We start from the raw sequence: 10,938 nt of genomic DNA, 5'->3' as shown, positions 1-10,938 counted from the left end.
GTGGGACTAATAAAGGTTATCTTTTAATGTTGCAGTAATGTTTCCTTGTTATCATTCTAAATTATATATTCCACATTGGGTTCTTTGATATTGCATCTTTTATGTATCATTCTAATTTGTTTTATTTCTTTGTTGGTATGCCTTGGATATTGTGTTCTTTTGACACGTTCATTCAAATTTTTGTGACATGGCAGTTGTGGTTGATGATATGGATGCTCTTTCATGATATGTTATCTTGACTTGAACGCGCTAATCAGGAAATCACACCCACAACCTCGCTTGTTTGCCAACACTGTTTCGAAGTACCAAGTTGAAGTGGATCAACCGCATTCAAATATTAGCCCCCCCCGCCATGAGGTCACTGCTTGTGTTGTATGGAGATGCACACAAACACACACTTACAAACACCATCATTAAGACACAAATAGAATGAATCTATAAATATTTATTTAGTGGCATGACAAGAGTTGACAACAAAGTGTATATACATTTGTAACACAAAAAAATTAAAATGTTCTTAAGTCTGAGATGTGACAAAAGTCTTCAGTCCACCTCTTCAATGGTGGGCCCCTGCTGGGTGTCAGCCCGGGCTTGGCCCCTGCAGCCACCCGCAGGCCCCGCCCCCTGATACAGCTTGCTGATGATTGGTTTACACACCCGTTCCAGCTCCTTCTGCTTGTGCTGGAACTCTTCTGTGTCGGCCAGCTGGTTGTTCTCCAGCCAGCTGAGGGTCCGCTCACGCTTGTCCATCAACGTCTTTTTGTCCTCCTCGCTCAACTTGTCCGCCAGCTTCTCGTCCCGAACGCTGCTCTTTACGTTAAAGGCGTACGATTCCAGAGCGTTTTTGGCGGCGATCTTGCCACTGCTGTAGCTCGTCTTCAGCTTGGTACTTTTGGGCGCCGTCCACCATCTTCTCGATCTCATCTTTGCTCAGTCGGCCTTTGTCGTTGGTGATGGTGATTTTGTTCTCCTTGCCGGTGCTTTTGTCCACGGCAGAAACGTTCAAGATGCCGTCGGCGTCCACGTCGAAGGTGACCTCGATCTGTGGCACGCCTCGCGGAGCCGGCGGGATTCCGCTCAATTCAAACCTCCCGAGGAGGTTGTTGTCCTTGGTCACGGCTCTCTCGCCCTCCAACACCTGGATGAGGACGCCGGGGCTGGTTGTCGGAGTAGGTGCTGAAGATTTGCGTCTGCTTGGTCGGAATGGTGGTGTTGCGTTTGATGAGCGGCGTCATGACCCCTCCGGCGGTCTCGATGCCCGGCGACGGAGGCGCCATGTCGAGCAGCAGCAGGTCCTGGACGTTGGCCGACGTTGTCCCCCCCGTCAGGATGGCGGCCTGGACGGCGGCACCGTAAGCCACCGCCTCGTCGGGGTTGATGCTCTTATTCAGCTCCTTGCCGTTGAAAAAGTCTTGCAGGAGCTTCTGGATTCTGGGGATCCGCGTGGAGCCGCCGACTAGAACAATGTCGTGGATCTGGCCCCTGTCCATCTTGGCGTCCCTCAGGGCTTTCTCCACCGGCTCCAAAGTTCCCCTAAAGAGATCGGAGCGCAGCTCCTCAAAGCAAGCCCCGGTGATGGAGGTGTAGAAGTCGACGCCCTCATTAATGATCCTCAGGATGTTCAGTTCCGCAATGACGCCCGCGTCTTTGGTGACCTGCCGTTGGGAGTCGTTAAAGTAGGCGGGGACCGTTACCACGGCGCTGGACACCTGTTGGCCCAGGTAGGCTTCGGCCGTCTCCTTCATTTTAACCAGCACCATGGAGGAGATCTCCTCTGGTCGAATCGCCTTCCGATCAGTCTCTTGGCGTCAAACACCGCGTTGCTGGGGTTCAACGCCACCTGGTTCTTGGCGGCGTCACCGATGAGCCTCTCGGTATCGGCTCAGGCCACATAGCTGGGTGTGGTTCCGTTGCCCTGGTCGTTGGCGATGATCTCCACTTTGCCGTGCTGGAAAACGCCCACGCAGGAGTACGTGGTGCCCAGGTCGATGCCGATGGCCACGCCTTTCGCTGACACCATTTTTGTTTGCTCGCTTGGCTGTCAAAATGCTTGTCTGTAAGGGGAACGGCGTTCAAGAAAGACATTAAACATACATAACATAACATGTACTGTATGACAACATTCCTAAAAGTTCAATCAAAATATATATAGATTGCATGAATAAAGTTTGTATTGTATAGAATGAAAGCATCAATTTACAGTTAGAAAAGTGCTCGATGTGTTCTCTGGATTTTCTTGTGTCTTCTGATGTCCCACAGTCGCTTTTATACTTGCCAAGCTTTCACTCTGGACACTTCCGGACGTTTCTCTGTCCAATTCCGTCACCGACAAGAGCATATTCCTGTTGGTCCTTTCAAAGTAAGAGACATGGAAGTTGATTTCAGGCTAAGGATAGGTAGACTAACAGACACGCTCTTATTGTGAAGGCAAGTTCGGATCACGATACTAAACATTGACGCAAGCTTTTTACAGAACACTCTGGAATAGTGGAGATGAAGCGAAATGAACGGAGACAAATCTGGTGAAAGATTATTTATGGTGATGACGTCATTTATTTAACGAGTTTATTCTAGGGAAAAAAAGTGATGTTTGGGCGTGCATTTCATGTTACTCGACATCAATCAACGAATGTGCAACAATTTACTGATAATTATAAAGTTGACAGAAATAGATTCCAAATGCAAATAGCACATTTGAAATTCACTTTAAATTAAATAAAACATTTTTTTTAATTACTTTTTATCTGTTCCTTCTAAATGAGATGAGTGAATCACCTACACACATCTGCTGCAACCAATTGTCCCATTATTTTTGGTCCTCCAAAGCAAAAATGTTGCAATAATACCTACCTACACCATTCACCTGATTTGAATGTAAATATCCTCAAATTATAGATGAAAGTCTTCACTATATATGAAGGAAATACCACAGCTAAACCATCCAGAACGTTTTTTTTTTTCTAATAATGATTCAGATGGCACAAAAATTAGCAGCAATTCTTATATTCCATTGTAATTCTATACTAAATGGAGTGTCGTAATGAAGGGGCACAGGAAACCTCATGCAGACCAACAAGCTCATGAATTCCAAACAGCCACTGTGACACCTAGTGGCCAATAGTTAACCTCCTGGGGAATCCTCTTGCTGGATGTGGACTGTTGTAAAGTCATGTTCATCCTGATTCGCCACCCCTGGGACGGAACGTAGACAAAATCCACATCCTTGCTGCAATACGACTCTCCCATTTTAATGAAATGATGCGGATTTAGTCAATATTTAGCTTAAAAAGAGTAGCAATAAGGTAGCAATAAAGTCTCTCTCAGCTTCTGGTTTGTAGTTTGCCTCGTTGCTTTTCTTTTGGTTACGAAATAAAAAATAAATAAAAAATACATCCATGCTAGGCTAATTGACGATAAGTGTGACTGACTGGCAATTAGTCCAAACTGGGGTGGCCCTGTGACCACGAACAGGAAAAGCAGCAAAAAAAAAAAAAAAAATGGATGAGTACAACAATACCACAATTCATAAGCGCACAATCATGAGTTCCTATCTCACTGAGCGGTGACGTCACAGTGTACGCAAACAGAGCAAATGTTTTTGTTTTGTTTTTGTGGTCAGGGTTCGTTTAAAGGTTGCAAATTGTTGCAAAGAAATTTGCAAACAGTTTTTCTTGTCGACTAGAATATATATATATATAGTATACAGTGAAGCAAAATTAAATTCATAAAATATTTATGATATTGATTTGATTGATTATTGAATATCACTATTACGCTTACCTTAGCGTCATGTAATTTCTATGATAAAGTGTCTCATTATTATCATCATTATTTTAGTTATTTCAAAGGCACATGTAAAAAAAATTTTTTTTTTAAGTCAAAACATGTTATTTTGTACGTATTATAAAACATGCTCTTGTCATTGTATTTTCCTCCAATTTATGAATCCCAAAACAGAGCGTGGAAACATTTACGTACCATCTCGTGGGCCTCATTTTGATATAGTGTGACTTTGAAGAGCCCGAGTGGACGACTGGTTTGGAATGAAGCGCGCGCGCGTGTGTGTGTGTGTGTGTGTGTGGGGTGTGTGTGTGTGTGTGGTGTGTACGTGTATGTGTGTCGCTACGGGTTGAAAATATTCCACTCGCTCTGAAGACATTACTCCAGACCCTCGCAGTCTGCCTGATAGTCGGCCCTCACGTTGAGATTTAAACCAGTTTACAAATTCCATTATGCTAAGCCTGAACACTGGTTGAGAAATGATGAACGATTATGTGAGACACATAATCTCCCTGCTGCACCATCATTGCAATATGACAGCCAAATTTCATTCATCCTATCCAATTTCTTCCTTATTGAGGAGAGAAAATTACTGGTCCCAGTAATCAGATATGTGGCAAGCCCGTGTGAAGTTAAGCTCACTCCCATTAGGCTTGCTGCATTGCTCTCGCTGTAGTCCAATACACACACACGCGCGCGCACGCGCACGCAAGTCCGCGCGCACACGCTCACGCAAACACAGATACACAATGTTCCGCACGTCTGAAACGCTGCACTTCTCGCATCCCGTTTCACCCGTTTCAAGGACTAACATTTGGCCTTGACGTTCTGCCGCCTCCGCAACGATGTTTTTTTTTTTATAGTAATCATAACGGATTACATTTTCTCTGTTAAGTAATCTGACTACAGTTACTTTGTTACTGTGTGGCAATTACTAATGATGAAAGCAGCTCAGGTGCAGCACTAATTGACATTTGACAATACTTGAAAAAGGAATCACATTTTTTAACAACAATAATAAAATAAATGCAAGCGACAGCATTTCTAGATAAAAATACGCAGCAAACTGTACGTTATACAAGTAGAACAAATAAGAAAGCTTCCAGCTTCAAAAACCCTACCAGTACAGTAGCAGTATAAAACAATGTAAATTATAAATGTTTGCCATGACAATATTAACAGTTAAACATGTCAGGCCAGATTGCCTGAAATTTGTATTATTATTTAAAAGTAGCAATTCGCGTGAAATCCATAGACTCACTAAAATATACTTAAGTAAAAAAAAAAAAAAAGTGTCTTTATTTTATGTTTAATAAAAAAAAAAAAAACATTATTCATAAAAGCCACTGTTAAAAATGTACTTCAATTAAGTATTGCCAAAATCAGGGTTTTCAGCATCTGTTGAATGTAACTAATAAAGTAACTTGTAATCTAACTTAGCGACTTTTAAAGTCAAGTAATTATTAACGTAAATAAGTTACTTTTTAAAGTCAAGCAATCAGTAAAGGCAACATTGCTTATAAACACTCGCATACATCACAATCTTGCATATATATAAATATATATATATATTTATATATATATATCAGCTGAATGGATGGCTTAAAAGGAACCTTGACTGTCATGACAAGTTATTTATTTGGTTGCTAATAACATAACTTTGAGATTGATTTTTGGAAAATCATTTCCAGTTGAATACACATTTTGTAGAAACTTTAGTTGGACGTTACGGACGCCATTGTTATTTATGGCGGCGGCTCTCTGCCGAGCGCTGTGAAACGCCTATGAAGCAAAGCAAGGTAAGCGTCGTAGCGTTCCTAAAGAAACAACATGCGATCGGGAGAGCCACCCCCCCCCCCCACGCTGTGCTCCCGTCATTCACCAGACACATTCAAGAGTTTTGATCGTCCCTTTAGGAACGCTACGGAGGTTTACCTTGTTTTGCTTTATAGGCGTTTAGAGCCGCCGCCATTCTACGTCACTACGCACGGGATGCGGCGTAGGTCCAAATAAAATGTCTACAAAATGCATTAAACTGGAAATTATTTTTCAAAGATGAATCTCACAGTTATGCTAGTAACAACCAAATAAATAATATAGAGAAAACGTGTCATGACAGTCGGGGTTCCTTTTAAGGATGCAAATGACCAAATTCAAATGGCGAAACGGCAAAACATCATCTGGCCATCGATATTCATTTCGCCTCTCTTTGTGGAGTCAAATCACCATCACGTCATTTGCGGCTAATTCAACCCACACCTCAGAAGTGTATTGAGCCGCCGGCTGTTTGTTCTCATCCACGCATGTTCAATTTCACTCTCCAATTGGGAAGGTGTAATTGAAAATTAGTGTTACATTTTTTTTCCCCTTCATAGGGTAATTTATCAGGCCTTATTGTTCCTGTATGACACCTCCAGGGCTTGTATTACGAACAAGGTGCCGGCCGGCAGGCAGCGAGAGGCTTTCTGCTTGCCTGGGCCCTGAAGCGCCCCCTCGGCTTTGTCGCTAATTGTGGTCGTCTTTCCAATGAATTGCGATTTGGCTAAAATAGCTTTTTGGCTCAATGCGATGAAGCTGCCGGTGACGCTCTCACCATTATCAAAGATACTCTTGATCTTTTCAAAAGCAGGAAATGGATTTTTTTTTTTTTTCCCAAGCCCCTGTTCAATCACACGCAGGGTTGAGGGGGGGGGGGGGGTAATTTGCAATGCGTCCATTAGTTCTTCATTAAAGCAAGATTAAATTGCACCTCGAATCACATCTGCCTTTGCTAGAGTAAAGGGTGACAGTTTTAGGGCCAAAACTAATTACTAGTGCCAATGAATGAGAGAGGAAAACAGGGCTGTTTTTACATGAGATAGCGTGGCCTGTCATTATATTCAGACTAATTCCACTCTGCCTGCTCTCTTAATGAGACCAGAACATCCTCACATCTCGCTCACTTGCTTTCTCTGTATCTGTACCAGCTCCAAACGTATAATTTCCATAGCACTTGGAAGTACGTATTAATTAATTTTCCGACAAGCCTGCTACAAGTGCCAAATCTCTGATGCTCTCAATTAGCATTTCGACAAGAAGAGACAGATGGACGCGAAGACAAAAGTTACTTTGAGGGAATACAAAATGAAGTTTTAGTTGCCGGCCCCCCCCCCCCCCCTCCCTTTTTTTGTAGATTTTTTATGTATTCTTTTGTACTGGTAATAATTTATAAGTTCTAAATCTCGCCTATTTCGAGTGTAATTCTATTCTTGACCACTAGATGGTGGCACACAACCCACACTGAGGCGAAGAAGAAGAAGGAAAATCCAGAAGTTGTCAGCATAGCCTATTTTGTGTTAATTCTCTGCAATCCTGTTTTTAAACACAACAGAGAGTAGCTTGATTGTATATTTTAGGATTACTGTATGTGAATAACTTAGTAGTGTACAAATATTATATGAGTAATAATTAGAGATGTTCGAGACCATTTTTTTTTCCAGATTGATACCAGTGCGAGTACTATAGTAGTTTTCGATACCAATAATCAATTGACAAATCCGAGATTATGTTACGAGTAGGGGTGTCAGGTGATTAAAATGTGTAATCGTAATTTATCACATGACTAATTCATGTAACATAATTATAATCGCATGACTTCAATAGTTAACTCACGATAAATGTCAAATTTGATATCTGATCTAAATGTACAATTAAATATTTGTTCACTAAGTTTTCATACTCTTACATAAAAGTGGAAGAACATGTGAAACTAATAGAAATATGTACTGTAACTGTAAAAAAAAAGTGTCATATTGATTTATGTTGTAATTTTTCTGCCACTAGATGGCATCATTGCATTTGTAAGACATTGGTGATAGCTCAGTGAATTTTTCTTTTCATGTTCAGAGCGAATCTTTAACATGAACTAACTTGTGAAATTCTGCACATTTTTAAATTTATAAAATACAACTTCACTCCTGTCTCCACAAATATATGCATTATTATTTTATTTATTACTGCAAAATGTTGACGTGGGCGTGTCTGCAGCTGGAATTTTCCAAGTAAGGGGCGCTCATTAATGGTGCGTTAAAAAAAAATAGTCGTGGTAAAGATACTCTAAAATGAACACACACATTTTGACGCCCACTTAGTCACAAGTCAAAATAGCGATTTTGTGCTGCATTCGACGAGGGTTTGAAGTTCGATTTATCCCACTCGAACACTCCCGAGCGGCAAATGTAAACAACAACGATCAATAAATCAATATGATTTGATATATGTGCAGCTGGCAGTAAGTCATCTGTAAGGACTTTAGCTTTGGAACCGCACGATGACGGGTTCAAGTCTCACTGCAGAAAAAAAAAACCCATCACCCTCAGATGTGTGAGGCGGATGCAATATCCACTCAACCACTGTGTCACATGTGCACACTGCTTGCTAGAATATCACAAGCGGCCTTTTGTTTTGAAAATGAGCCGCACATGATTATGGAGATGAGAACTTCTTTTCCTGCTCTGTTCTTTGGAATGGACCCCCTCAGCGGTGCTGGCTTTTGAGGCTGGTTAGATTAGTCTTACAGCTGCGAGCAGCCAAGTCACACAAACAGGATTGTGCATGTTGTCTGACAGAGGCAGGCCAGGCCGGGATCACACGGTGCTGACTGATGAGCCCCGGGGCATAACGCGCTTATGGCAGATCCGTCGCGATTTACAGCGAGGGGAGAAGTGCCGAGTACACCATCTTAACACGCGTGCGTTTGTTAGCGGTGCGCAAAGTTGAGATGTTAGCGTCCTTAAATGAGTCAACAATGTTGTAAGGCTTTAACTCGGCGCTCTTGCTAAATCTCCTAATACACATTACAAGCTTTTCAGAGCTGCCAGCTGATTAGCTTTCTCCAGACGATTTTTCCCATCCCTGAGATGTTTTTTTATTTTTTTATTTTTTATACATACAGCGCATTTCTCCCTGTAAGGTACAAACCTCCTGTCCTTGCAAAAAAAATATACATGCTCTAGCACTAATTTTTTTTTTTTAAGCAGAGGAATCACCCGAGCGGTTTCTGCTGAAGTGAGATTTGGCTGCGGAGACCGCACCGGTTCCAGAAACTCAAACCATTCCAGCCCGGGCTTATCCTAAGCTTGTTAGTATGTGTGATGCCGCGACTGATAGCGACCTCCACATTACCATACCGCTGCCGAATTAACTATCATCTTCTACTGCACAGGGGAGGAAAAAAAAGTGGCCCACAGAAGTTTTGCAGTGTGCGGGATATTATGATGACATGCTATAATAAATGTTTATAATCTACTTAGTGGAGGACCAGGGTTCAAATATGTTTCTATATTCGGCTTAATAATGCGCCTAAAGATTTTCTGTTCCACCTTCAGGACGGGCAAGCGAAATATGCGCACAGTAGTTGGAAAAATAAAAGATCATGCAGCTCTTCGCGTAACACAGTGGTTCTTAAAAGGGAAGTCAACCTTCAACATTTCTTAACAATAACATGTTTCATGCAAACTCACTAGTCTTGACGTGATATTCTGATTAATATTACATTTGTGAAATATGAGTTATGAAGAAAAATCATCTCCATCTCATTTTTGCCACGTGCTGTCGATTGAAGATGTCGTCAGTGTTGCTCAGGGCTCAGGACCAATCACAGCTCGCCTGTTTTCTGAAGCTGAGCTGTGATTGGTTGTTACATCTTCAGTGGAAAGCAAAATGGCCGCCCCTTGAGATGGATAAAAACGGCTGGATTTTGCTGCTTAACTCATATTCCACTAACGCAATATTAAACAGAATACCATATTTAGACTAGTTAGGCTGCATAGAACATATTATTGTCAATAATTTTTAGGGGGGGGTTGACTTCCCCTTTAACCTGGGTTTGATTGAACCCTAGGGGTTCGGCGGAGGTCTAGACACGCACCGCTTGGCCAGTCGTGTGAATCCCTTCATATGTCGAGCAAATATAAAAAAAAATAATAATTGGTCGGATGAATATGTTCAATAGATCACAATTAGAACAGAGTGAATGGTGTTCCACAGGGTTCAATTCTTGGGCCTCTGCTGTTCTCATTGGATCTGCTGCCCTTGACTTCCATCTTAAGAAAAAAACTGTTTTATTTTGTTTTGTTTTGTTCAGTACCTCCAACGAACTTAACAAAAAGGGCATGCTGCAGAAACATAGCATAGACACAAAATTAATTCTTTAACATCATGCTGCCATTTCAATTATGTTTTTTTTTCTACATGCTGCAGTTAAAGACGTGTACTACACGCATTTCCTAGCACTGTGTAGATTGCTTTTGAATGAATGGATCAATTACACGGATTATACGACATCACGTGACTCTGCCTCGAGTATCGTCGCATGGTTGAAACATACCTTTTGCGTTGCTTTGACTGCAGCGCTTGCGTTTCATTTTGATCAATCGTAATTTGTTGTCAGGGAGGACAGCAAGGACCGAATGGGACTCGTCTCGCTGTCTTTTTTGCCATTCCTCGACCTTTATTGCTTGGGCTCAGAGACTCGATCCCCTCTCTCTTTCTGTGTTGACACATATACATATCACACAGCAGGATTAGCATGACACTCACTGTAACAAACCTCTCTTTTGAAAGGGGGGGGGGGGGGGGGGGCTATTCTATAGTGGAGGTGCCCAGCCAGAAAATAGCATACTTAGACAACAATGGCGTGGTAAGTACCTTAGCAAGGATCAGCGCTGGCAGAGTGAAACACATTACAAAACAATGGCTGACTGCCTGCCTGCTTGCTTGGCTGCCTGTCAAGAGACGGGAGCCGCCATGAGCCGCCCGTGCTGATGTTTGGCGCGGGAGAGACACACACATCATCTCACTCGCAATGTAAACACCGGCGCCAAAAAACTGGTCAACAGAGCATCTAATCCCGCCTGGAGACATATATCTCGCGTGATCCTCCTTTGAAATGTGTGATGTCGCAACTGTAACAGGACGTTGTGGATCTGAATGCAGAGGTGGGAAGATGCGATGAGAATGGACGACATTGAGAAGTGTCGTTCGGTTTGATTCAAGCCGATAATGTGATTTGCGGTTGACACTGGACGGATAATATTAGGGGTGTCAGGCGATTACCATTTTCAATCGTAATTAATCGCATGACTTCAATAGTTAACTTGTGATTAATTGCAAATTTTA

General features: G+C 42.2%; 1 pseudogene across 1 annotated transcript; it reads right to left on the bottom strand.

Annotated features, from left to right (window-relative positions):
- Positions 1–464: 464 nt before the first annotated feature.
- Positions 465–10,615, bottom strand: LOC147166354 (heat shock 70 kDa protein 1-like; annotated as a pseudogene). Its single transcript, XR_015096566.1, has 4 exons — positions 10,468–10,615; positions 10,148–10,309; positions 2,201–2,351; positions 465–2,054 (listed from the first exon to the last, which is right to left on the bottom strand). The product of XR_015096566.1 is annotated as a heat shock 70 kDa protein 1-like (transcript).
- Positions 10,616–10,938: the final 323 nt, after the last annotated feature.

The sequence above is a fragment of the Leptonotus elevatus genome, chromosome 11, assembly GCF_054856555.1.
Source record: "Leptonotus elevatus isolate MCC_2025b chromosome 11, RoL_Lele_1.0, whole genome shotgun sequence".
In the NCBI taxonomy this organism is placed as follows: Eukaryota; Metazoa; Chordata; class Actinopteri; order Syngnathiformes; family Syngnathidae; genus Leptonotus; species Leptonotus elevatus.
This window is presented reverse-complemented; position numbering and strand designations above follow the sequence as displayed.